The sequence below is a fragment of the Hemicordylus capensis genome, chromosome 1 (assembly GCF_027244095.1).
Source record: "Hemicordylus capensis ecotype Gifberg chromosome 1, rHemCap1.1.pri, whole genome shotgun sequence".
NCBI classification, from domain to species: domain Eukaryota; kingdom Metazoa; phylum Chordata; class Lepidosauria; order Squamata; family Cordylidae; genus Hemicordylus; species Hemicordylus capensis.
This window is the reverse complement of record NC_069657.1, coordinates 418,281,894-418,309,696: the sequence shown is the minus strand read 5'-3', so window position 1 is coordinate 418,309,696 and position 27,803 is coordinate 418,281,894. Positions and strand designations below refer to the sequence as shown.

At 43.8% G+C, this 27,803-nt stretch overlaps 2 long non-coding RNA genes across 3 annotated transcripts in view; one reads left to right on the top strand and one right to left on the bottom strand.

Moving 5' to 3' along the window:
* The window catches only part of LOC128350759 (uncharacterized), a 68,272-nt gene that overhangs the window by 5,424 nt on the left and 35,045 nt on the right, over nucleotides 1–27,803 (bottom strand). The window contains exon 2 of one of the 2 annotated variants that reach the window (XR_008319443.1): nucleotides 16,239–16,320. This is a non-coding gene — a long non-coding RNA (uncharacterized LOC128350759). The remainder of the gene's footprint in view (nucleotides 1–16,238; nucleotides 16,321–27,803) is intronic. The other variant, XR_008319442.1, reaches the window with a different exon arrangement.
* LOC128350768 (uncharacterized) lies at nucleotides 274–18,492 on the top strand. Its single transcript, XR_008319449.1, has 2 exons — nucleotides 274–2,428; nucleotides 18,242–18,492. It is a non-coding gene; the product is annotated as an uncharacterized LOC128350768 (long non-coding RNA).

Sequence of the window (27,803 nt, the reverse complement as noted above, 5' to 3'; positions counted from 1 at the left end):
CCACCCCTCGTGTGTGTATGTCTGATTGTTTTTTTAAAAACCCAATGGACAGGTTCAGACATCATATGCCCCTGGTGGCGCAGTGGTAAAACTGCCACCCTGTAACCAGAAGGTTACAAGTTCGATCCTGACCAGGGGCTCAAGGTTGACTCAGCCTTCCATCCTTCCGAGGTCGGTAAAATGAGTACCCAGAATGTTGGGGGCAATATGCTAAATCATTGTAAACCGCTTAGAGAGCTTCGGCTATAAAGCGGTATATAAATGTAAGTGCTATTGCTATTGCTATTGCTATATGGAACCATTATTTATTTTGCTTTACTGTGGTTCATCACTTGATGTGTGGAGACCTCTACACAAAGTGCCTGTCTTGCCATCCCATCCCATTTTTCTGCATATTGTCAAAGGGGGGAATACAAGACACAGCAGAAAGCTGGCATCCCCCAATGTGGCTTTTACCTTTGACATGCTTTGAAGCTTGGGATGCAGCAATGCAGAGTCCCTTTTGCCAGGCAATGGCTGGAGGAGTGCAAGACAGTGGGGATGGTGGAGGCACGTGTTCTAAGCGGCAGCCAGCAAGAAGCACAAGAAGCCTAGAGCTGGCACATTTCTGGGCTGGTCTGAGCCGCTCTCTCTATGGTTTTGGCAACAGCCGCAGCACAAAACCCAGACTACAGCGGCAGCGGAATTCAGATGACATAATGCCACCTTCAAACCTCAGGTTGGAATAGAGAAACTCACTACAAATCGAAGGTTCAGATTATGGATTAGGCTCAAAAACCTAGGGTCACTTTTGAGACAAAAGAGCGGTTTCGCGCATTTGAGCAACCCCAAAATGGAACCTCTGCACCCTTTGCCTCCAGTTTGGCATTATGTGTGAAGGCGGACATAATAAGAGACAAGCCTAGATCACAAGAGATAAGGAGAAAGGGTCGGATCCAAACAACCTATGATATGATGAAACAAACCAAGATTTGTTAATTGTCCATCATGCCAATCCAGGTCTGTTAGATAAACCTTAGTTAAAATAACTGCAGTTCTGCGTGATATCTAAACCTGCCCAATATATATATATCACAATCTTAGAAAAAATTGACACAACAGGTAGGATGCTCCTGTGCATATATACTTCAGAATTAGAACCCATTTTGTTCAATGGAACTTACTTCCAAGTAAGTATATTTTGGATTATCTCACTGAAAAAACATATATGGATTATCTCACTGAAAAAAGTAATTTACTTCTGACGAAACATGCAGAAGGTTGAGATCTATGTCATAATAAAAGGAGTTCAGAATAGTCATGATGAAGTCCCTTTCTGGGAAAGACTTCTGCCTGAAACCTTAAAGAGTCATCACGAGTCGGTGTAAACAATACTGAGTTAGACGGACCAATGGTCTGACTCAGTATAAGGCAGCTTCCTATGTCCCTATGTCTATAATACAGTTAAATCATGATGTACTATAATACAGTACATAATTGACTGCACCTTAAGCAAACTCCTCAGTCTCCATCACAGTTTTTAGAAAGCGTGTTAAATCTTGGCTTTTTACCCAGGCTTTTATATTATTGTCTCTATTGCTGCTTCTTTGTATTTTGTACAGTTTTAATGCTTGTATTTTAAATCTTATTAATCAGATTTGTTAATATATTTTTAAATGAAAGGCAGTATATAAATTTAACAATAAAATGAATGAATGAATGAATAAAATGTGATGTAAGTTTTAAAATATTTAATACTTGTAAGTGAGGCCCATTGTTGACCGGGCATAGTCATTTTGTATTTAGTGCATTCAGCTACTTTTATGAAGGATTGTTTATGCCAAATTTGGTATCTGTACTTTATTTTGCACAAATAAATCCACAAAACAAACAAACTCTTCAAAATATATAATGGATACAACTTATTATATAAGAAGAATTTTTTATTAACGTGCTTGCAGAAGGGAAGTAAAAGAACAGTTTGAAATATTCATTTTATTGAATAATTACCATATCTGGTCAATTTGAATCACAGTACATTTGAATCTGAGAAAGATCTTCTGCTTCTGTTGGGCATGATGTCACATTTGAATTATTGAACTGATTATTGGGTCTTAAAAGCTGTTCAGAACCATAACATAAAATCTGGTGATGATCTTCTGCATGCAAAATTTCGTAACTGTAAGTAATTGGGAAGTATGACTTTCTGTCTCACAAACACACCCACAAACTCTTCAAAATATAGAATAGATTAACCATTGCTTTAAGAGTAAAGCTAAAGTGTCTGATACTCGTCTTGCTTCTCAAGCCCTAACTGTCTCTATGCTGGTTACTTCCCCTGAGGACACAGATTCCCACCGCAGGTCCCCAGATGCTGTTGACTACAACTCCGATCATCATCAGCCATAATGACCTTGGTTTGAATTCTTGATCTTATGGAAAGTTAAAGGTGAGTGGAGTCAAACATGTATATTGGATTTTAGTAACACTGATTTTAAGAAACATAGGAAGTGCTAGATAAGATTCTGTAGCTAGGTAAACAAATTGGGACAAGAGCCCAAGATGGGTAGGTGTTCCTGAAGAAGGCATTACTTACAAAAGGCACGAACTACTCCAATGAGAAAGGAAAATGGGAGACAGCTACAAAATATATTTGGCTGTACAAAAGCTTAGTGATGAGCTGAAAATGAAAAAGGACACATTAAAAAAATGGAAGACAGGACAGGTCACCAAGGGTGAATATAGCTTAGGCTTGTGGGGACAGTGATAGGAAAGGGAAAGCTCAGAACAAGCTGAGGCTGATGAGGGATGCTAAAGAGCAACAAAGGGGGCTTTTTCAAGCATGTAAAAATGAAAACCCAGCTCCCTTGAGAAGTCCATAATGCTGCAAAAAGTTGAAGGAAAGAGGAGAAGAGGACGACCAGCAGCAAGGTGGATGGACTCGATTATGACAGCAATGAATGCACAACTGAGAGACCTTAAAGGCCAAGTTGAAGACAGATCATCCTGGAGAGAATCCTATCTATTTGGTCACTAAGAGTCGACACCGACTTAACAGCACTTAATCAATCCATCCATCAATCAATCAATCAATCAATCAAAAAGAAAGGAAATGTAGTATGGAAGGTGAAATGGGTAACAGAGAGAAGGCAGGATTGCTCAACTCCTATTTTGTCTTTGTCTTCTCCAAAAGGGGAACTATGAGCAACCTCTTAATTGTGAGGGAATAGTGTCTTTATTCTTAGGAACTCCTTAGGTATGAAGAATTAGGAGAGGAGAGCTGGTCTTGTGGTAGCAAGCATGACTTGTCCCCTTAGCTAAGCAGGGTCTGCCCTGGTTGCATATGAATGGGAGACTTGATGTGTGAGCACTGTAAGATATCTCCCTCAGGGGATGGAGCCGCTCTGGGAAGAGCAGAAGGTTCCAAGTTCTCTCCCTGGCTTCTCCAAGATAGGACTAAGAGAGATTCCTGACTGCAACCTTGGAGAAGCCGCTGCCAGTCTGTGAAGGCAATATTGAGCTAGATAGACCAATGGTCTGACTCAGTATATGGCAGCTTCCTATGTTCCTATGTACATAAGTTTGTGAAGTATATACGTTGGAGAAATAAAAATGGTGTTTTTCACAACCTCCAAACAGCAATATTTTTGGCTCTTCTCCCAAGCTGATTGAGACATGTAATGTTAGGGTGTCCATTTAAAAAAACCCAAAAAACTAACATGGAAGGAGGCAGGATTTGGGTTGGGTAAGCCCTTAATACAGTAGTTTATAGTAAATAATTAAGGTTGGGGGAATACATGCCGGAGGATTAAATAACTCCCCTCCCTGATGTTTCAGCAGGAGTTTAGTTCACATGATCATTAATTGGGTAGGTCCTACCCAGGTATGGGAGCTGTGGGCACTCCTGTTTTGCAATTATGTACAATTAAAAACCAAGGTACCCCTGCTAAAAGAGCAAAGAAGTACCTTTTGAAAGTGGTGATTCTCTTTATTTAGCGGAGGGAGAGCAACTGGACCTATCCATCTCCAGCACAGCATCCCTCCAGTGGCTATTGCTGGTGTCTATCTTATATTTCTTTTTTAGATGGTGAGCCCTTTGGGGGACAGGGAGCCATTTTATTTATACCTATGTAAACAGCTTTGGGGACTTTAGTTGAAAAGCGGTATATAAATATTTGGTGAGGGGAGAAGAAGAAAAAGGTAGGAGGAAAGAGGGTGGTTGTACACTCTGGGGAGGTTCACTCTGGGTAGGATGGCTTTCCCTCCTACCTCATTAAACAGCTGGGTATAGCTGCTGGGTAGGACAGAGTCCTCCTACCCAGCAGGAGCCTCACACACACTTTCCCCACATCCTACCTTGCTTTTTACTCACACACAATCGCAAAATAGGAGTGTGCGTAACTCCCAAATATGGGAATGATACTTGTTCTACCCAATTAATGATCATGTGAACTAGCCTACTGTGTCTTTTCACATTCTCTCAATCCTGAGGCAATCCTGCTGCCAGACACAGAACTTTATTTGCCACTGCAAATGCTTTTAAGGCATTCTCAGTTCAAGCATGTCAGACAGGCCTGTCAAGCAACCACTCTTGTATTGGTTTGACCAGTAAAACTAATTTCTGTTAGATAGTCGTTATTTGGACCTGATTTTGCCTGGCTTCATCCATGATGCTAATTGCCCTGAACTTACCAGGACTCACCAGGTCCTGTCTTGGCTCCACCCCTGTCCTGTTATGTTCTGTTCTAGTTCCACCCTCTAAGCCCACCTTTAGAATCAGAAGTTTTGAAATCAAAAGTTGGCAAACCCTAAAATCAATCTCCTTTGGCTGCCAGATGCACACAACTGGCCTGCCAAAGGCTGAAGCAATGGATCACCAAAATGGTTTTTCCCATTTAGGCTGATGTGGAAATGTGAATACATCCTCACTTTCTCTTATTTGGGAAATTTATACTGAATAGAAAATGTTTCTGTCCCCATAACATAGTAAAGTCAGGTAGCAGCTTCCCTCAGTTGGGCAGGTAAGCAGCAAGTATACAACTGAGCAGAAATATGAACCAAGGTCTGTCTATCTATCTATCTATCTATCTATCTATCACATTTTAATACTGCCTATAACAAGGTCTCAAAGCATTTCACAGCCGGTTAAAACATCTGTAAACTTTAAAATCAACAGTTAAAACATATAAACAAGTTAAACTTAAAATCAAATTTGAAAAATCAACTGAAAATCTGACTCAACTATCAGTCTATCCAGCAAGAATCTTCATTTTCTGGAGCTGTTAAATGAGCACAGCATCTGGAGATGGCTTTAGAAGTCCAAAGGACAAGAAGTCAATTCTCTTTGCTGTACACAGCATGAACACAACATCAAAGCAAACCATGATATCAAAACAAAGATTCCCTTCTAATTCATAGAAATCAAGTCAGATTCCAATACTTTTTAATTTTGTCATTCTGTTTTCATCACATCACAGCGGGGCCGATCTCCCTCCCAAATGGGGCTGTGCGGCACTGTTTAGGAGGGAGATCGGTGGCCTGCGCTGCATTGGCAGCGTGACCGGAACGGCTCTTCCTGCCTTTAAAGGCAGGGAGAGTTGCTCCGGCCCGCGCTGCCCAATGCAGCGTGGGCCGATCTCCCTTCAAAATGGGGCCATGTGGCCGTGTTTTGGAGGGAGACCACGACTTGCATCTGACATCAGACACGTCAGACACGGGGGGCGGGGCCAGGGGGCTGCAGCAGCGGCCGAACATGGGCTGCCGCCAGTCTCACTCCGCACCTGAGCACAGCATCCCTCCAGTGGCTGTTGCTGGTACCTGTCTTATGTTTCTTTTTAGCTTGTGAGCCCTTTGGGGACAGGGAGCCATCTTGTTTATGTATTTCTTCTCTATGTAAACCACTTTGGAAACTTTTGTTGAAAAAAGCAGTATATAAATATTTGTTGTTGTTCAGGGGCATGCTACCTCTGATCCGGATGGCTAGTAGCTGTGGATAGCCCTATTTTCCATGAGTTTGTCTAATCCCTTTTAAAAACTGTTTAGGCTGGTGGCCATCACAACAGCTGGTGGCAGCAAAAACTGGTTTCCAGCTTGGACAGCAGCCCCATCTTCATGATATCTCGTTGTGTCTTTCCTAACCTATGTTATATCAGTGTTTTCTCCAGCAAACAGGGGCGTAGCTATAATTGAGCGAATGGGTTCAAAGAACACAGGCCCCCAGCTCCTGAGGGCCCTCCAGCTCCATCCCTCCCTATTTTCTTCATTATCTCCCTCACTCTGGGGGGCCGCCAGAGAGAGGAATGAACACGGGCCCCTTCTCCCCTAGCTACGCCCCTGCCAGCAAACATACAATGTGAATGACAGATTGGTGCCCCTTAAGTCCCAGTGTGTACATGCCCTAGGAACCTTGATTGGACTGCAGCTTCCAGTGGACTGCAAATTCCACTGGTTTTTGTGAGGGTTTCAAGACCCCTCCAGACTGATTGGCAATGGTCAGTCCCGAAGGCAAGCAAAGATAATTTGCAGCCAGTTTCTTTAGTTGAAGCTTTCTTTCCTCCTAATGCAAGTTGCACTATCAACCTTTAAAAGTCAAGCTGCAGCTCTGACCTCCAGAAAACCAGAAGTCCACTCGAGCTCCTCTGGGTCCTAGCTTCCCCTTACTTATTATCTCCTACAACATCGACACAAATTCCCAGCCTATTGTTTACAGTTTATGTATTCTCAAGAAACACTGATAGAAAACTGACGTATCTGTGGCACGCAAGTAAATTGTGGAGCTGCACTAACTATGCTTGGGATTATAAAAATAGACATTCTTAATGACACTTGTTATTTATTTTATTGCTGTTGTTCTATTTTCAGTGTTAGCTGCTCTAAGGTCTTTATGGGAAGAAAAGCAGCTGAAAAATACTACAATTAATTAATTAATTAATTAATTAATTAGTAAAAGTACTGCAAACCGCAAAAGTACTGCATATTAGCCGCAAACAGATTATTTCCCCCTTTCAGCATTCACTTACTGCTTTACTTAACATAGCTGGAAAGCAGAGTATACGATACTAGGCAGTCTGCATCTCCACCTGGTATATCACTGGTCTGCTCAGGTGTTCCTAAACCCAAAGCTCTTGAAAGGCCTATTAAGCCTTCAGAAATAATGCATGATATAGCCAGTAGATGTCAGTAAGTGATAATGAAAAACTGATAACATGAAACTCAGCCAAAATCTTACAAAAAGTTTCATTTCAAGTGCTAAGTAGCTGTAGCCATAGTCTGTGATCCTTTCTCAAACAGGTACCCAAAATATTCCTTTTCTACATGAAACAAGTACTCGTGTTTCATGTTTTTTAAAAAAGAACACTGTACCAGCCTGTGATAATCTTTTGCGTTTTAAAAAGAAAAAGTGAAATGCCCAAAGTATGACTTCTTTCCCTAGTTCCCAGATTCTGACACCAACAGCTTTGAATCCAAACTACAGTTTCCCAATTAAGAAGGCATGGCAGTGGATCAAATTGGTTCTTCCAAAAATACAATGGTCTCTCCTTGGATTCTGGTCCAAGAGTCCCTCTGCCTGCATAATGCACAGTAATGAACTCAAATGCAGCTCCTAATGAGTGTTAAAAAGACAGTATTAGAATTCATGTATAAATATGCCAAGATAATAGGAGTTTCTCTCTTATAGAAGATGTCCATTAAACGGTAGAAACGTGCATGGAAATGCAACCATAAAGACAGGCTTTAACTTGAGATGATATGAAGGCCAAATTCTCCTATCTTGCTGCCTCTGTCCAACCTCCTCTCTCTCTCTCTCTCTGTAGAGAGGGTCTTTTAAAACACGGTCTCATTTCTATGGCTTCTTTCCCAAATCCTAAACTGTCACTTGTGTACATAGGCAGTGATTGTGCTAGCTGTTGCTTAGGGATGTGCACGGTCCGGCCCAGTCCGGACCGGCACCGACGGGGGGCCCTTTCTTTTAGGGCGGGAGGGCTTGCTTACCCCTCCCGCCTCTTCGGCCCCCTCCAGCGCCCGTATTTAACTTAAAAGCGGGGCGCTGGAAACCAGCCGCCCCCGCCGCCGCTACCGCCGCCCCCCCGAGCAGATTAACAATTAAGGGTGCCCCTGCCGTCGCCCGCCCGCCAGCCAGCCAGCCCTCCCTCCCAGCTGCCCGCCCGCCCGAGTGTGTCCTTACCCAATGCTTGAAGTAAACGAGAGGAGCTACCGAACGGAGCTCCTCTCGTTAGCAAGGCCTCCAGAAGACTGAAGGCACTTTGCGCGCGCGCGCGCATGCGCGCACCACAAAAGACACCGGAGGCCCGGTCTACCCGCCGGGAAAGGGCACCCTTAATTGTTAATCTGCTCAGGGGGGCGGCGGTAGCGGCGGCGGGGGCGGCTGGTTTCCAGCGCCCCGCTTTTAAGTTAAATACGGGCGCTGGAGGGGGCCGAAGAGGCGGGAAGGGTAAGCAAGCCCTCCCGCCCTTAAAGTCATACCCCCCCACCCGGACCCGAACCACCAAGAGCCGAACCGGTCTGGCAGTTCGGCCATTCCTTAGAATGGCCGCCGGACCGGTTCGGACTCACCACTACTGTTGCTGACCCTCACCGCTGTATGCCCACATTAATTCATTACACTTTGTTTCCAAAACCAGGGCCAGCTCCAGGTTTCAGGGGGTCTTTGGCAAACAGACCTCAAAGGGCCCTCCACCTTGAGTGGGCCCTGACGGAGAAGCTCTACCACCATTATATTAATTTTTAAATTTTATTTTATTTATCTTTTTACACCGCCACAAACTTCCATCTCTGGGCAGTTTAAAGCAAAATAAAACAAATTAAAATAGAAATGAAAACCTTAAAACAAACTAAAACCACAAGTCTTGTTAAACAGCTTGGGTGAATAAATGTGTCTTTAGAGACTTTTTAAAAGGTGTCAGAGATGGGGGGGCTTTTATTCAGCAGGGAGCACATTCCAGAGTCTCAGGAAAGCAACAGAGAAGGCCCATCCCTGAGTAGTCACCAGACAAGCTGGTGGCAACTGCAAATTAAACTCTCCGGATGATCTCAATGGACGTTGGGGCTCATAGTGAAGAAGATATTCTCTGAAATACCCTGGGCCTAAGCTGTTTAGAGCTTTATAGGTTATAACAAGCACCTTGTATTTTGCATGGAAACTTATTGGTAGCCTGTGTAGTTCTTTTAATATAGAAGTAATATGGTCTCTTCGAGATGACCCAGAGACCAACCTGGCTGCCATATTTTGTACTAATTGTAGTTTCCAGACTACGTACAAAGGCAGCCCCACATAGAGCGCATTGCAGTAGTCAAGTCTGGAGCTAACCAGAATATATGCTACTGTTCTGAGCTTGTTTATTTCAAGAAACAAATGCAGCTGGCATATCAACTGAAACTGATAGAAAGCACCTCTGGCCACTGCCTCAGCCTGAGACACCAGGGAGAGGTTTGGATCCAGAAGCACTCCCAGACTGTGTACCTGTTCTTTCTGGGGAAGTATCACCCCATCTAGAACCAGCAGATCAAAATTTTCTGCTGAGTTCCAACCCCACACAATAAATACCTTTGTCTTATTTGGATTCAGTCTTAGTTTGTTATCCCTTATCCAGCCCATCACTGCCTCCAGGCAGGCATTTAGGGATGTTATGCCTTTGCTTGATGATGCTGACATGGAGAAATAGATTTGGGTGTCATCAGCATACTGATAACACCCAGCACCAAATCTCCTGATGATCTCTCCCAGCAATCTCATGTAGATGCTAAACAACATTGGAGACAGTATAGAGCCCTCGGGGACACCATATGAAAGTTCACATTTTGAAGAGCAACAGTCTCCAAGCGACACCATCTAGAATCTGTCTAAGAAGTAAGAGTGGAACTACTGCAAAGCAGTTCCTCCCACTCCCACAATACAAAAGCTATGGGCACAAAGGTAGATTTGGGAATCAGCAGTGGGCTCTACCCAGCGCTTTGAACTATTGGCAGCTACCCAGCCATGCTGACACTGGCCTTGTCCAAGTCTCCTATGAAAGACTTCCTTGAGTATGATAGGAAGCAGTGCTATTTCCCTACATAGTTCCAGAAAGAATTGACATATAGAGGGTACTATCTCAAGTGAAAGGCTGCAGATCCATCATATAAAGTTTATTACTTTCCCATCTCTCTCAGCTTTCAATGTACCTCTCCTGTCTGTGCCAACAGAGCAGTTCAATTTAGAAAGATAGGTAGGTAGACTCACAGATTCCTTCAAGCCCTGGTTGCGAGCTTCCAACAGGCATCTGGTAGTCACCCTGGGAAGCGGGTTTTTGGAAAATAGACCATTTATTAATTGGTCTGATCCATCAGGGCTCTTCTCGTGTTCTTAAGTGTGGAACATTATTTTAGAAGAGCATCTCTCTCTGTCTCAGACCATAGTTTCACTGGCAAAATGCAAACTACTTTTTATCAAAGCCAATTCACATGGACAATTTTATATAGTGTACACTGCTATTGTGTGACCTCCTGAGGGGCTTAATCACTTCATCCTGGTTTAATACATTTTTCATACAGTACATGGCCTTGGTAGCTATATACTTCTACCAGGAGCAGAGGTGGCATGCCCCTGGACCTCAGGTCCAAGGGAGTACCAAGGGGGCAGTAGCCTTTCCCCTCTGCTTGTACGTTTTCCGAGCGCATCTAGTTGGCTGCTGCGTGAGGCAGGATGCTGGACTGGATCGGCCTTGGCCTGATACAGCAGGGCTTTTCTTATGTTCTTATGGTAAGATGCCAGAACATTCAAAGGTCTCTCTCTCTCTCTCTCTCTCTTTTTTGTTTTTTAACCATGTTGACTTTGTCACAGAAACATTGGTGGGCCCCAGTGATTATTTCTTGGGTGTGTTCATGGACAATGAATGATCAGAGTAGTCGTTTTTCCCAACTCAAGTACTGAACTTGGAAGAACCTGTTTTAGGTCTGCACTAACTGGCTCATTAGATGGCCGTGAATGAGTTGGTTTCTATCAGCCTCAATGCCTTCTCTTGCAGACAGCAATAATAATGACCTGCTGGAAAGATGGAGGAGATAACAACTGTACAAGACTTCTGCACACACTAAAAATGCAAAAGAACATTCATAACAATAACATTTGTTCCTTTTCAAGCCAGAAGCAACCAGAAATGTAACTGAAACGGGCAGAAATGAGCTCTAAAATGACATAGCAGATTGACAAGACAGACATAGATACAGCTGAGTTGTAGCTTCCAGGATTTTTGGCATACAAGGTTGCTTTTTGGACGAAGTTGCAAGTATAATCCTGGAGTAGACAGGCATCTGAATGCTGAACAAGTTGTGTACAGCCCTTCTTCTAAGCTGTGTATAGAATAAGGATGTACCATCCATGATGCACATTTCACTGGTGCTGTATGGGTGGCAACAACATGGTAGTAACAGTTGCAAAAGAACAGCTGTGGATGATAGGTCTCCTCCAGCCTCATGTGATATATAAGTGATTAAGACACATTTGTTCACCCAGGCTCTTAATTAGACTTACAGTTTTTAACATTGTGTTAAATTTTATATATTCTGTAATAGTATATATTCTGGTAAGCTCCAGACTTGACTACTGCAATGAGCTCTATGTGGGGCTGCCTTTGTACGTAGTCCAGAAACTGCAGTTGGTATAGAATACGACAGCCAGGTTGGTCTCTGGCTCATCTCAAAGAGACCATATTACTCCTATATTAAAAGAACTACACAGGCTACCAATAAGTTTCCATGCAAAACACAAGGTGCTTGTTATAACCTATAAAGTTTATGTTTTAACATTTTTTAATTTGTATTGTTTTATTGTAAACTGCCCAGAGAAATAAGTTTGGGGCAGTATATACATATGTTAAATAGATAGATAGATAGATAGATAGATAGATAGATAGATAGATAGATAGATAGATAGATAGATGTGTGAATAAGGATTTGGTCACTTTCTGCCCCATGCCATGATGTGTTCATTAATTTATGGATGGCTCTGTTTTGAAATAGGGTATTGAATATTTAAGCCCTTCCAACTTTATGATTCTGTTGTAGCAGCCTTCATGAAGGGAGGGACAATTAATTCAACAATTCCCAATTTCTTGCACCTCACTGATATTCCATTGCGGAAACTGAACCCAGGGCAAGCTGTTGACAAGCATGTGGAAAATGACTCTACATTTGCTTGGAATACTGAATGAAAACCATATGACAGAGCTTTGAACCATCTGCATCTGTTTGCACACCAACCTCTGCAGGCTTCCAGCTAAGCAGAACAAATTTCAGTGGCATGAAGCCCGCAGCTGAACTTTAATGGCAACCTCTGTACCGAGGCATCCTGGAGGCAAGCAGGTCAACAAACACAAACAATCTAGCATTTGGGTACTTTTGTGCTTGTGTCAGTGTGCTCCTCTGGTCCACTGAAAAGTTGTCTGCTTTATCTCACTTGGAGCCACAGGTAACGTCATAATTGTGATCGTGTTTCAATGCAGAAGATGAACACCTGTTCAGTAAGCCATTGAGGCGGGGGGGGGAGATGTTACAATGGTGTTGGGGGGAGCTGGAGGAGGCAATAAAAACATTCCAGAAATAATAGGAATGTATGGTTGTACAAATATTAGTTAAGAGATCCAAAATCCCAACAAAAGCCCTGTTGGAGGAGATATGGATTTTCAGAAGGGCGTACACATGTTAAGGAGAAAGTCAGTCAGTAAAACAATGAGCGGAATGCACAAAGGAAAAATGGAAAGTGTGGCCAGATATAATTGGTGACATCCAACAACCTGCCTGTGCTTTGGGGCTGAAGTTAAGCCAATGTGGACAAACAACGCAATCCAAACAGTAGGTGAGGTTAAGAGGTTTCCGTGGGGTGTAGAATGCTGAGAACTGTAAGCTGGAAAAGTACTGGGGAAAGTTGTGGACATAAAAGAGTGGATCAAAAAGGAAACAATATTTACTGGGCAATTCTGTACTCCAGGTGCACCATCATCCTGCTTATGCCAGCCAAATGTTGGCATAACATAGCTCTCTCTTGTCAGTCAGCACCACCACCCCCCGCCCCCCACAATGCAGTCCACCCCCATCTGGCCAAGTTCTCTATCTCCTCCCTCCCACTTGAACTCAAGTGTGGATCATTAACCAGCTGCTCGCAAGCTCCCCAGGGTCCTATGGCCCCCATCCTTTTGCCAGTAGAGAGTGGTCCGAGGCCCTCTGATGGCTCCAGGAGCTGGTGCACCATGGTCCACAAAGGGACAGGGCTCACATCCTCCAGCCACTCTCCCAGCATCCATGACAACACCACCAAAATGAACCAATCACAGGCCGGCATGCCAACAACTCTCCCACATAAGCCAGGCATGGGAGGAGCCAATCCACATGCAGCAACAGGAACATCCACCCACGATGTCAATACACCAGATGCACACACACAAAATATGCAAGGATGCCATAGTGCCTTCTACTGCATGAGCTATTATGGTGAAGACAGCAAGAGGCTAGAATCCTCTGAAAAAGAGCACTGAAACATGAAGAGTCACCCACATTTTTTTTCGGTTTTGTCAGTAGTACTTAATGCCTAGCATTTGTATGACACTTCTGAGTGTTCAAACCATTTCACATATATTATCTTGAGGAAATCCTTACAACAACCTTTTAAAGTGAGTATTGTTCTTCTCATTTTACAGCTGATAGTTTGAGGCTCAGAAAGAGTAGCTTGCCTAAGGCAGTGGTTCATGGCAGAGGTGAGATTTATACCAGAGACCTCATAATTCATAGCTCAGTTTCTTAGCCTCCTCATCAGTGATCTTCAACTATTTTTCAAGTAGGGGCCACTTCGACATTTAAAAAAAAAAAAAATTCGATGAGAGAGACCCTTGCACAGCGCTTCACTTTGCCCAGGCCGGTGCAGCCTTTAATAGCACTTAGCAATAGCACTTACATTTATATACCTCTCTATAGCCGGAGCTCTCTAAGAGAAACGGAGCCCTCTCAAGGCATGACACCATCTTGGAAGGTGAGCATGGAGCACTAAGAAGTGTCACACCTCTTGGCATTTTCTCCATAAAGCTTCATGGGGAACCTGCTGGGAAGGACTATATCTCCCAATGCACATCTTCCAAGATGGCACACTGGAGCTTAAGAGTGGGCCTCTTCAAGGGCCCCACCAGTGTTTGGCGCAGTGTGCCGTGGCAATGGTAGCCTTCACATAGTGCTAGGGGAGCCTGAGTTTTTTTCTACTCATGCTAATACTGAGGGTAGAGGGGCACAAGGATGCCCTTCTATCCCAGTCCCCTTTCGTGTGCATGCCAGGACTGCCTGCATGCACAAAGCACAAGAGCAGCCAGCAGCAAGCATGGTAGCAAGCATGACTTGTCCCCTTAGCTAAGCAGGGTCCACCCTGGTTGCATATGAATGGGAGCCTAGAGGTGTGAGCACTGTAAGATATTCCCCTCAGGGGATGGAGCTGCTCTGGGAAAAGCATCTAGGTTCCAAGTTCCCTCCCTGACTTCTCAGGGAGGGAACTTAGGACTTCTCAGGGAGGGAAGATAGGGCTGAGAGAGATTCCTGCCTGCAACCTTGGAGAAGCCACTGCCAGTCTGTGAAGACAATATGGAGCTAGATAGACCAATGGTCTGGCTCAGTATATGGCAGCTTCCTATGTCCCATTGTGCTCCCAGCATGGTGGGATGCTGGAATACTTCCTCCTCCAGCTCCCAGCTCTGTCACTTAACAACAACAACAACAAATATATATATATATACCGCTTTCAACCAAAGTTTTCAAAGCAGTTTATATAGAGAAATAAATAAATAAGATGTCTCCCTGTCCCCAAAGGGCTTACAATCTAAAAATAAACATAAGATAGACACCGGCAACAGCCACTGGAGGGATGCTGTGCTGGGGGTGGATAGAGCCATTTGCTCTCCCCCTGCTAAATAAAGAGAGTCACCACTTTGAAAAGGTGCCTCTTTGCAGGTTAGCAGGGGATAACTCACTGACGCCTCCCTGCCAACGCTCCCCAGTTTGGTCGTGAGAATGACCTTTTCAAATCAGTGGGTGCCGCCATTGGGTCCCAGGACTTGCAATGAAAAACACTGCTTGCTCTACATGACACCACACCAGTGAGCAAATAGGGACTGTAGCTATTAAACAGATATGGTTTTCAGCAACTGAATACAGTAGCTGAATTTTAATATACTTTCCATTCTGTCCCTAACAGAGAAGCTTACTGAGAAGTAAGTGCCATTTAGTTCAAAGGGGCTTACTCTCTAGTACATTTACTTGTGATTGCACCTCTGTTATGAGAATAAAAGCAGTAGCATACAAATGAGGCAATGAAACCAGAATTAGCAAACAAACCCCAAGTTAATTAATTTTCCATCACCTAGAGAAGAAATACGAAAGAAAACCTTTCCTCTTATGTAGTTCCCCGACCCTGAAGATACAGTATTACTCTATTTTTCCAACCACATGTTTAATAATCTCCAGCGACACTTACTAGCACATCCTCAAGTCATGTGCCTACTTCTTCACAAAACAGGAAATGGCCTTTGCCCCTCAGCAGGAAGCTGCTCACACCATTCTGCCTCTCTTTCCACATAGAAAACCCAACACAGTTATAAGAATTCCATTCAAGTAAAAACAGTTGTTTTTTAATTCCTGTTTTTTTCTTTCATGGTGTTTTGACCTCATGAGATAGAATTCTAATATGGTCCTATATTCAATACTAAAGCTACCTAATGGTTCAGTGGGGAAATGCTTGACTATCAAGCAACAGGTACACCTATATCGGGCAGCAGCGATATAGGAAGATGCTGAAAGGCATCATCTCATACTGCACGGGAGGAGGCAACAGTAGACCCTTCCTATATTCTACCAAAGACCGCCACAGGGCTCTGTGGGCGCCAGGAGTCGAAATCTACTTGACGGCACACTTTGCTTTATTCAATAATAAGCAATTTTCCTCAATTACACTAAATATTTAAGATGACTGCTTCTTTGGTGATCCGTTTCTAGGAAATCTGGGAATCGGCAACTACCTGGTCTGCACTTCCAGAGATTCCAGTGATTTAAACTGGGCCCTTCTGCATGCAAAGTACTGTGCTCTAACACAGACCTACCACCCCACCCCTCATCTAAAGGCCTTCATGAAGGTTGGAAAACAAACAAACAAACAAACAAACAAACAAACAAACAAACAAAAAAGGCCTGAGGCCTCCACTGTGGCCAGTCCAAATGGTCACAGTTTTTACCTTGCACCTTAATTCGAAGACAGGTAATGACAGTTTCGGAGTCTAGCTTGCTGTCTTCACTTCACCTTGGGGTAGAAAGAATCTGAGGGCAAAACAAAAAGACAAGGAAGTTACCAAATGCTTGAAATCCTGCATCCTTGGTCTAGGCGCAAGGCTGCTCAACTTCGGCCCTCCTGCAGATGTTGGCCTACAACTTCCATAATCCCTGGTTATTGGCCACTGTGGGTGGGGATTATGGGAGTTGTAGTCCAAAAACAGCTTGGGGGGGGCTAAGTTGAGCAGGTGCGATCTACACTGACTGGCAACAGTTCCCCAAGGCCAGGGGCGTACCAAGGTTGAGGTGGGCCCAGAGACGAGATTTTAAAATGGGCCCCCCTCGCTGCCTTTCTCTCCTTCTCCTGGCCCCATGTCTCTGCTGCAGAAGAACATTAAGGACATGTGTAATATAATGTAGCAGATTAACAGAGGACAGGAGACTACAGTTACAAGGTGAAAACAACAGCAGAACCAAATAATACAACAGTATCAGTTTTGTGAAATATAAGAGGGCAATTCATGCTTGCTAACACAAGACCAGCTCTCCTCCCCTTCTGCGGGTTCCAAAGGAAGCTTCTGTTCCAAGCTTAACAATTTTTGTCAGGGCTGTAGCATGGCAGGATTTTATTTTTTTTAAAACACCAATATTTTTCATGTGGAAAAGGTAGGTGAAGGGATATCCAGGCAACCCAGTTTAAAATTAGCAAAGAATCAGGAAGGATGCTAGGCTAGCTCCACTCTTCCCCAACCCTCAAGTATTGCGAGCCATTCTGTGAGCAAGGAACATTTTTTCGAGAACTTGTTTAGTTGAAAAGTAATTGAATATATTTTCAACCACCATGGCACCATCAAAGAACCAGTCAATAAACCCCCTGCTGCCACCCCCTCTTTCCTTTCCACAGAGAGGAAAGCGACTCATTGCAAGTTGGAAGAAGACCACTTCACATGGGTCATCAGGACTTAGACGGAAGAACCCAATCATTTAAAATCATGTTTTAAAAGTTAAAAATAGCTCAGGCACAAACAATCTCTCTCTCACACACACTCTCACACTCACACAAATGTGGGAAGCAGGAAAAAAAACCAAATCACACACAGATAAGAGTTGTTTGATTGACTTTCTTTTCCACTTGAACAGCTTGCTAGTGCCTCTGCTGCTGCAGCCGCTGCCGCTCTCCTCCGCTCCAACTGACAAAAGGGAAATCAGGAGTCACAGAGAACCTGCTTGGGGGGACTGCAGCTCACACTCCTGGCTACGGGACTGGAGAGAGGGCAAGGACTGGCCTCAGAGGGCCCCTCAGAGACTGTGGGGCAGGACACGTTCATCTCCCTTTGTCTTATTAATGGTATGCCCATGCCCAAAGCAGCAGTCTTTCCCAACGCTACCTGGGGATGCCAGGGAATTAACCTGGGACCTTCTGCATGCAAGGCAGGTGCTCCACCACTGAAGTACAGCCCCATACCCAGGAGCTTGCTCAGTATTGTCTGTTCCATCTCACTCAGCAACATCAGCTCTGACTGGCAGTGGCTCTCAAGGGGTTTGCACAAGGGCCTTTCCCAGCCCTACCTGGAGATGCCAGGGATTGAACTTGCAACCTTTTTCAAACCAGTATCTCTAAACAGGGAGTAATGGGAGATGAAATGGAATCTAATATAGACTAACTACATTTTTTAAAAGACATTCCCAGAGTCTCCTCCCAAAGGCAAAATACAGATAAAGTACCCATGATTTACCAGAGACAAGGATAAAAAAGAGGGACTGTCTCTTGAAAACAGGGACAGCTGGAGTGTATCGGTTTCTGGAGAATGGTATAAAATAGAGGATAATTATTTCTGGTGAAATGATCTATATTGCACTACAGAGAGGTCACTCTGTTTCTGCCATTCAAGCATTTTCTCCCCTTATTTTTGTTCTGAAGAAGCATGAGTTCCCATGTCAAATCACTGTCCACTTATTCATTTGGCAGGGTAAGGAACAAAGGGCCATCATCTCATGATCAACAGGAAGAGAAACCCTCTTGCTATTCTGATATCATCTGCAAGTGTTATTTTTGTTGCAGCTCCAAAGAATGGGATTCTGGAAGCAAGATTATAAAACTTCAATGCTCTGCATTGTCTCATGCCTCGGATAAAGGTCCTTGTTGCTGATTGAGTCATGCATTTTTCATTTGTTAATGTGCTTCAAGTAAAATAGACAGCAAAAAGTGCTGAAACTCCAGCTGATCTTCTCCCTTCCCTTAACAGGACTTCTGTGAGCTGTGAAAATTACTCATACCATAGGAAGTACCGCTGATTGAAACCCCCTAATTTTTATTCGGCTCAAGAATAATTTCCCTTTTCAGCAAATGGAAAGGTGTTGAGTGCACTCAGTGATGCTACCCAAGGGGATAGCTCACATGGAGAAGTCCTTTGTGCTGTTGAAATAAATTGGACTAGTCAAGTAGGAAAGTACTGCTTGAGTTAAGCCCTCAGCTGTTAGCCTTGGCCTGTATTAGGCTATTCTGCCTTTCTAAAGGCTAGAAAAGTGCTAGGAAAAAACCTACTGTACTCATGGCAGTTCATGTGTTCTCATATATTCTGCCCTATTCTGAAGGCCCTAAATCAGTGGTCACCACTATAGTGACTCTCCGTGTCACTCTCTGCAAAACCATACACATTTTTTCTGTTTGCTTCCTTTGTCTCTCTCTTTTCTGATTTGTTTTTAAATATTCCTTTTAGCCTCAACGCTTAGTGCGAACCAATCTTGTCAGTTTCTGAAATCTTGCATGCCTTATTTTAGATCAACATCTTGTTTCCCTGGAAATGTCCTTGCAATTTTTCTAATTTAAAACCTCATCCCCTGTGCAACTGATAATAGTTTACTTTATATATTTAGGAACTCTTCCAAAACCCACTGAAATTTCTTTAAAACGTTCTTCTTAATTCACTAGATTTGGGATCTTGATTCTTTGAAAGAAAGGAAGGAAGGTGGTAGGTGTGGGCAATCTGAATGTTCAAATAGAAGAACCAGACCAACATGAGGCGCTTTATAGGACTGAGTGGAATCATATTGGCCCCTCATATCACCTGACCCCTGCTTAGCTGCAATATGGGTATCTGCAGTGGAGGCGCTAAAGTGTATCAGAGCAAGTCAGCAGCTTCCTTTTCCTGAAAATTACCAGGAGAGCACAGAACATAAGGCACTCGGGTTCTCCCTCTAACCAAGAGCCCTTGGTTCATGACTTGGGAGGAGAGCTAGTCTTGTGGTACCAAGCATTAATTGTTTCCTTTGCTAAGCAAGATCCACCTTGATTTCTATTGGAATTGGAGTCTACATGTGAACATTGTCAGATATTCCCTTATGGGACCATAACTTCATAGGTTTTTAATCTCTGATATCTCCTAGTAGGGTTGGGAAAGACCCCTGCCTGTGACCATGGAGAGCCACTGCCAGTCATTGTAGACAGTACTGAGCTAGATGGACTAATGGTCTGACTTGGTATAAGGTAGCTTCCTATGTTCCTATGACTTCTCTGTTACTCTTCAAGGGTAGTAAGCAGTATCCCTTGTGATCATGGAAGCGCCCACCTTCTTGCTTATGTTGCGTCCCTCTTCAGATAAGTCCCACTGTAAGCTTGAGTGTCAGGGAGAGGTGGTGAGTGACAGGGTGGGGGTGGGACTTCCTCCCCATTCTCACCACTACACACGGTTACAGTAGCACGATTTTAAACATCTGGATGGGTCTTGTGTATCTGCAGTAATCATGGAAAATATAGTGTTCTTTCTTGGGTTGTCATAACCCTTCTCCTTCCATAAGAACAGCCCTACTGGATCAGGCCCAAGGCCTATCTAGTCCAGCATCCTGTTTCACATGGTGGCCCACCAGATGCCTCTGAGAAGCTCACAGGCAAGAGGTGAGGGCTTGCCTTCTCTCTTGCCATTGCTCCCCTGCAACTGGTATTTAGGGGCATCTTGCCTCTGAGGCTGAAGGTGAGTATAGTCACCAGACTAGTAAGTCCTTCTTCTAGAAGTAATTTTACACACTTCTCAACAGAATTTTGAAAGCACTTTACGCGAGGGCAGGGGGAGGGGGAGAATCAGAGGAAGATTGTTCCATCTCACAGTCTCACCTCACAAAGCTTCTATGTGTTTCATTGCTGACACCACATCCACCTTTATTATTTATTTATTCATTCCATTGATGTTCTGTGTTTAAAAAAAAAAATCTTCAGGGCAGCTGAGCTAGAGCTCCTCTATGGCCTCCATTCCCCTTATGTGCTTCAAGCACATAAGATACAGCCTGGCAGTGAACCACCTGAGGAGTCTGCTCTGTTTCCATTGAGATTTGTTCATCATCACTGTTCATTTCTCCCCTGTTTCGGACTGATTCGGGAGCTACTTATTGAAATTCTTCTTCTCCTGCCTTAGTGGCATCCAGCTCAGCTGCTGTCAAATCTGCCAACAGACACAGCAATGCTACTGTGATAAAATAGGTCCAATTCTCCCCCAATCTTACTTTCCGGGGGAAGAACAGAACTCATTAAATAATTATCAACTGTGACAAGAAAGTAGCCAGCCAAACACTTGCTGCTAATCTAGGCATGACAGCAGGACTATACCTTTCAAAGCGGTAATTAGCTAGATGAACAACAACATAAGTACCAGACAATGACATGGAAAGGACTGTCCCTAAAGGACAGATTCATTATACATAGGGTTTAGTGTTTGCATGACTTATGAACGGTATTTTGCATTACACAATGGCACTGTCTTTTTCGCTGTTGTTCTCTCTGCTTAGTGTGTGCAAAGGGAGAAAGGCAGAGTATGGAGCTATAGGTAAAACTGAGCCCCTAAGATGTGACCCTGGCTCATCCTGGATGGGATGGAGCAGCACAGTAATTGGTCACCAGATATGTACCCCATCACTCACTGGGTTAAAAAGGGCCTTACAGTCCCAAAATTAATTCCTAAAATTAATTATCAGAGCAACAAGGGACCAGACCACTTAGAGTGTAAACTGGCAATGATTCACAAAAGTGAATGCTGGTTTATGCTAGCTAAAGTCTCAGCTTAATAAATAATAAAGTATTTGCTTTCACCTTGCAGAAAATAGATGTCTATATTTTAATGGTTTATTTATTTCAGTTTCTGTCTCCTCCCCCATTTTCTTTTTCATAATCCCAAGCCAGTGTTGGACAGCTGTATAAAACTGCAAACATTCTATAGTGACATACTGGTGAGAGTATGGTATAGAATTTCTTCTGCTGTAGCCTTCAGAAAGTTTCTCTCATATAAATTAAACATTTTATCCTTCTGGTTTTCATCCTATTGTATGCATTTAGTTCAGAAAATTTTAGAGACTGAAAAAGACAATTTTTAAAAAATAGATTATGAGGCTGTTGACATGAGTAGATCTGGGCTTGCACAGCCCTACCCAGGTATGGCTGCCATGTGGAGTGCTGGGATCGGGGCTGATCTCGGCACTGCCTTGCTGGGTAGCCCGAGGTTTCCCCCGGGATATTACCTAGGTAGAAGGGTGCAAGTGTGCCCTTCCACTATGTACCCAGTTATGTGTCTGCTCAGGCTGCAGGCAGCCTGTGTAGCCATAGAGCCAAGTGCCCAGAGCACCCAGCTTGCGGGGGTATCCCCCAATGCACTGCACTTGTCATGCAGTGCATTGTGGAGTGAAGGAGTCTGGAGCTTGCTTTCCTCCTGCTCCCTCTCTGAGCTTCCACACACCAGTTGTATGGGTGTGCAGTGCTGGCAAGCCTAAGAGCAGCTTGAATCGTGTGTGGGGAGGCAGGATAGCTCCTGCCTTTTACCCAGTGCTCCCCTAGAAGTTTTCCAGACATGGCTTCATGCCACAGGGTATCTGAAGAGTGAATCAGCTTCACAGCAGATTCGCAGCTGTTTAATTTGGGGGGAGATTAAATGGACTGTTCACATAGGGTCGGCTCCTCTCTGCATTCCCCGCAGATCTTTTTTCTGTGCGCGTTCCCACAGCTTGCTCCAGGTTTTTTCTCCAACCAATCACATTCCAGAGGAGGAGGTGAGAGGCCTTTTTATTAGTTAGTTAGTTAGTTTGTTTGTTAGTCGGCATTCTGCAAGATTGACTAGTCAAAACAACAGAATGCTTAACCTGAAGCATTAGCTCAGCAAATGTATCTGTGTGGATGTTCATAGAAACCACTCCCAATTTGTGGGGGTCATTTTTATCCTTACAGCATGCATAACAACTGAGGGATCCTCTAGGATAATTTATTCATGTGAACAAAATCAATGCATTCTATTTTTAAGCAATTCCTTCCCTGCCCACACACATGAATTATCCCAAAGTTTCATTTCTCAGCTTGCAAAAATAAATGAGAAGTTGGAGAGACGCTAGCTGACTTCTTGACAATTAACATTTCGACAGGGCTTAATTAGTACTAGGACCCACCTAGAACCATTTCAAACTATGTGAAGCAAGGGGGGGAGCCCCTTTAACCATGTGCAGAGTGTTGTTGCAGTCACAACCAAGTCCCGGACTTGAGTCCCGACACCTCTCATTCATTTCCAACACACGGTGAAAAGCTGCCCCCTCCATTAGCCGCCCCCCCAAAAAAAATGAACCTTGCAGCAATCCTTTCTTTATAAGGGTCCCCCACCACCACTTGTCAAGATTGTTCTCTGAGCCCAACCTGGAATGGATTTTCTAGGTTCACCAAACTTTTGTAACACAGCCAGAAGAAAACATGATCTCCCCCTGTGTAAAGCCTACCCCCGGAATTTGTGCTTCCTGCACCACAGCACTGCCTCCCTATCACCAGTGAAAGCGTGTGTGGTTGGCTCTATTTTGCCTGTGCTCCATCCTAGTTAAACACTGCCAAAGCTGCATGATTGATCACAGGTAGTTTCTCTCCCCTCCAGCCTTTGGTTTCCAGCCAGCTTGCAGGGGGAAAGCAGGCTATGGGGCAGAGGGAAGGAAGGCAGCATTGAAGAAGTACACAGCAAGCAGTACTTCCAGTATCCAAAGCCCTTTGTTATATTTCTGAAAGGGCACTGCCTCTCTATTTAGCCCATTTCAATAACAGCTTGAATTCTTCCCAAGCAAAGCTAGCCACGATCGGGAAAGCAGACAATAAGAGACACAGCTGTCAAACTCTCCTTCCTTGCAGAAGACCGGCGAGAAACGTTGCCAAGCAGCCCCCTCTGCTGACTCTTGGCATTCCGCAAATCCACCCAGCAATTTTTTTAAAAAAAACCAAAACACGAAAGTGCGAATTTGGAAAAAAGCCGATTTACTGGCCATGGCCCCTCCACAGCTTGCGGAGAAGCGTCGGGGCATACCAGAAATCTCGGGGGGGGGGGGCTCCCCCAGAAAAAGCTGCTACAAATAGAGGATTTTAAAACCGGGGACATAATTCGGACTAAGCTAAAATGTGTAGCCCTAATTCGGGGAAAGCCGGAATAATGTGTGAACTGGTCTCTGAGAGCCCGCTATGACTTCGGGGTAGATCCAGCTGATATGTGAACTCGCACATTCCTTTCTGGAGGAGATGTGAGCTTAAAGCTATGTGTGTAAAAGCCCCTGGCCAGGTAAGCATAGGTCATTCATCTTTCTCGCATTTCACATTGGTTCTCATGTGAGCTCCTTAGTATTGTAGTCCTTTTATAGAGCTACATTGAAAACAAGAGATTGGTCTCTCTCTCTCTCTCCCTCTCTCTCTCTCCCCCCCCCCTCTCTCTCCCTCTCTCTCTCTCTTTCTCAGGCATACCCGTCGCTAATCCCATGTGTGGCCGCTCTCACGTGAGTTCACAAGCAGCAATGTGGATGGGTGGGAGGGAAGAAAATGGCAGCAGTGGGAAAAGGCAGTGGCCAGCTGGCCGGTCAGCCAGTGGGTAGGCAGACAGAAGAAGGCAGAGGAAGCCAGGCAGGAAGAAAATGACAGCGGTGGGTGGGGGGAATGGCAGCGGGCAGGGGGGGAGAAATGGTGCAGGCAGGGGAGAGTGATGCTGAACTAGAGGAACAGATGCTCAGTGCCCAGCCCAGTTAGTTGGCATTATTCTGCATGAAATAAATTGAAATCAATTCAAAGTGTGAACTACTTCTTAAAGATGTGTATCATTCATTCACCAATCCATTAATTCACGCATTCATTTATTCAAATTCTACCCTGCCTTTCACAATAGCCCCAAGGTGGTTAACATAACACTTTAAAATCATAATTAAAATAGAAACAAAAGGATGCTTTTTCCTTTTCCTTTTGCAGTCTGAATTGGAACTGAGCTGTAGAATTTAAATAAATAAATAAATAAATAAATAAATAAATAAATAAATAAATAATACGGATGAACCTGAACCAGAACTGAGCCCAAGCTTTTAATGCTTTGATTCCATCTCCTTTACCGTACCTTGATTAAAATTTGGTAAGGCCACTGGGGGCAAATAAAATGGCTTTGCCCATCTCTGCACATGAAAATGGCTCTGTGTACATTCATGTCAGTTAATAATTACCACAGACTGCAATGTCCCAGCAACTTGAGCATGGAAACAACCAACCCCAGCTCAGATCCTGAAATCTCTTATATTCCCCCACCCCAAACTGAGCAATGCCTCTGCCATCACTCAGGCTAGTCACAAAATTAAAATGAAATGCTGCATAAATATTTACCTAACCGGGTAGGAGAGACCTTGTTTGGAGTGTTCAGATGAATCCAAGTGGAGATGGATTAGCCGCCGAGATGGCCAAAAGACGTATACAGTTTATCACGCGGCCCTGCTATTTATCACATGATTATCACAAGCAAATATTTGGTATGGGGATATAGATATACACATGCACACATCTCTAGACGGAGCCAAAGTTCTTTTGGCATGTGGGTCGTGCATTCATTGCAAATTGCGAGTCTGTGGTTCTGCCTGTTCCAGAATGGCTTCTCAGCTGCCAGCCCACTGAAGCGCCGCAGGCTTCAGCCGCATCCTTTGTTTACTTGCCCATTAAAGTTCTTATTCCACACTCCCTTTTGGCAGAAGATCCCTTTATCCCTGCCTTATGCTGGCCTCGGCCTTTCTCCTGCCTCGCTTTCTGTTAACCTACAACAGCGATGGCCAGGAGTATAGTGAAGTAGCTGGTTATAGATTCCACTGTCAGACTGTGAAACAGCTGCTTTGCAAAAGGGCCACACTGGAAAAGATATACCACAGAGCTGGGTCATATTTCTGCCAACCTAGATAGCAAGAAAGAACAGAGCGAATGTTCATCTGCACCTCTTTAATTGCTGGGGATGTGGGAAGAATCTGAGTTGGGTATCTCTCCCTTCCTGGATGCCGTATTCAAGTCATCCTTTCCAGGTATGCTCTTGGCGTTGCATCACACCATTATCTATCTGAACACCAGCATCCATTGGCGCTATTTCATAACTCCATGTGAAAATGATTTCTGGACCTTCAGTATAAATTAATATTTCCTGGTTAGTTATTTTTGGCAACATTCTCTTTGACAGCATTTAATAGAAATGGCAAACAGGGGAACCAGGTTCAGGACTGTGAACATTTACACGTGGATAACTTCATTAAATTGGGGTAATTGAGAGCAAAATCAAACAGATTCTGAGCTCTGTGGAATTTTTTAACTGAATGTTTTTGCAAAACATCCCTCTTCTTTTCACCTTAAGAATGACACCCATGACAGAGTCGCCTTGGTATGTCCCAGAGTGTCTAATAAATAATAGACTAGATCATAAAGGAAACAGAAAGCCAACAGCAACAAATATAAGAACCTTTTCTATGGAGGAAATTCCAATCCAGTGAAAGAGAACTCTTAGAAACGCCAACATATTTGGCATTACTCTAATCTGTTTGTTGAAGTGTTCAGAAAGTAAAATAAATGACCATCTTCTGAATTGTTTCCTTTCATGATGGACACTTCATGGTGATGTTAATGATTTGATGGGTGTGCAGGGTCCAGTGAAATGAAATCAGTAGCTGACATCCTGATTAAGTTAACCAATGGAAATCCTATTAAAATTAGGTCATTCTTTAGAGTAACTCCTGAGTAGTACTATGGAGTAAATTAGTCTGGATGTCAGCCACTGAGCTGATGTTGTTCCCCCTGGAATTATTTTTACTTACAGAGTTACTTCATACAAACTTCCAGACTGCATTTAGGGTCATAGTTTGTCTTTCTGGAAATGAATCATTGAGTTTGAGGGCTGGAAGAGCCTATTGCCAGTAAATTATTGCCCTGCCTAAAGGCCAGAACCCTACATATATCTGTCTTCCAAAACAAATTGTCAGTACAGATGAAACATTCCTCGTTCATGCACTGCATGTGTGCCCACCATGATGTTTTGTGCAGCTGTCTTGAAGCTCTCCACGCATGTCCAAACATTTCTTTAAACATATTATAAAAGGATACACTGGGAGGGAGTCAAGATATCCATGAAAGGTGTCATGAAGGGTGCAATCTTGGTCTATCTCTCTTTTAATTTTATGCGACTGGGAGGTTTCATCCAAAATGGGAGGTAATTGTGTATGTTTTAAAACTTTTAATTAGATTTGTATGTTCATATTCCATTTTAATATTTTTATTGTATATTTTTATAGTCTTATATTGTTTTAGATGTTTTGCAAACCACATTGGGATTGTTTTAATGAAAGGGGGTATAAAGATTAACAATAAATAATAAAATAAATACATCTAATTAAGCTAGCTGTGGGGGGGGGGGGGTTGGGGTTGGGGTTGGGGTTAGGTATGCTGTACAGAGATCACTGAAGTTTATATGTGACATTATCGCCCTTCAGGCATTATCCCCCCTGCATTAATTTAACACAGGGAGAAAGAATTGGGATTGTGGTGGCTAGCCACATGCCCACTGATCATATCCCCCATGCCTTCCTGCATTTAGTGCTTGCCCCTAGAATTCCACATTGCATGGAGGAAACGTCCCTACATTTGGCATTACCCTCTGCAGAAAAACACAAAACACAAGGTAGCCTGAGGGTGTGGCTATCCAGCACAAGCTCATTGCCAGAATTCAAGGAGTCTTGGGGGGTATGTGGCCAGTGAGCATGTCAGCACTGGGGGTGTGGCCAGCTGCCAGATTCCCATTTGCCCACATCCAGGAATAACAGCTGAATAGAGCTATTGTGAGGCAGCAATCAGGACAAGCACAGATACTAAGTTCCAAAGAAGCTTGAACTTGGTGGCCACTTTTAACCAGCTGGTCTGCCATGTGATGGTGAAGCAGTCCATGCAACAATACAAAGTCTCTTGTATTCGGGTCGATCTAGATCTAGATCTAGATTTAGACTCCACAGTTATCGCACTGTCAGATGCAGAGGTATCCAGCAACTCCTCTTGTGTGGTTAGACTGGATCAATTTCAGTTTGTGACTCCTGAGGATGTGGACAAGCTGCTCAGAACAGTGAGTCCTACCATCTGTCTGCTTGATCCTTGCCCAACATGGCTTATACTATCTGGCAAGGGGGTTGTTGTGGAGAGCCTGGTGGCAATTATAAATACCTCTCTGAGAGAGGGCAGGATGCCTCCTTGTTTAAAGGAGGCA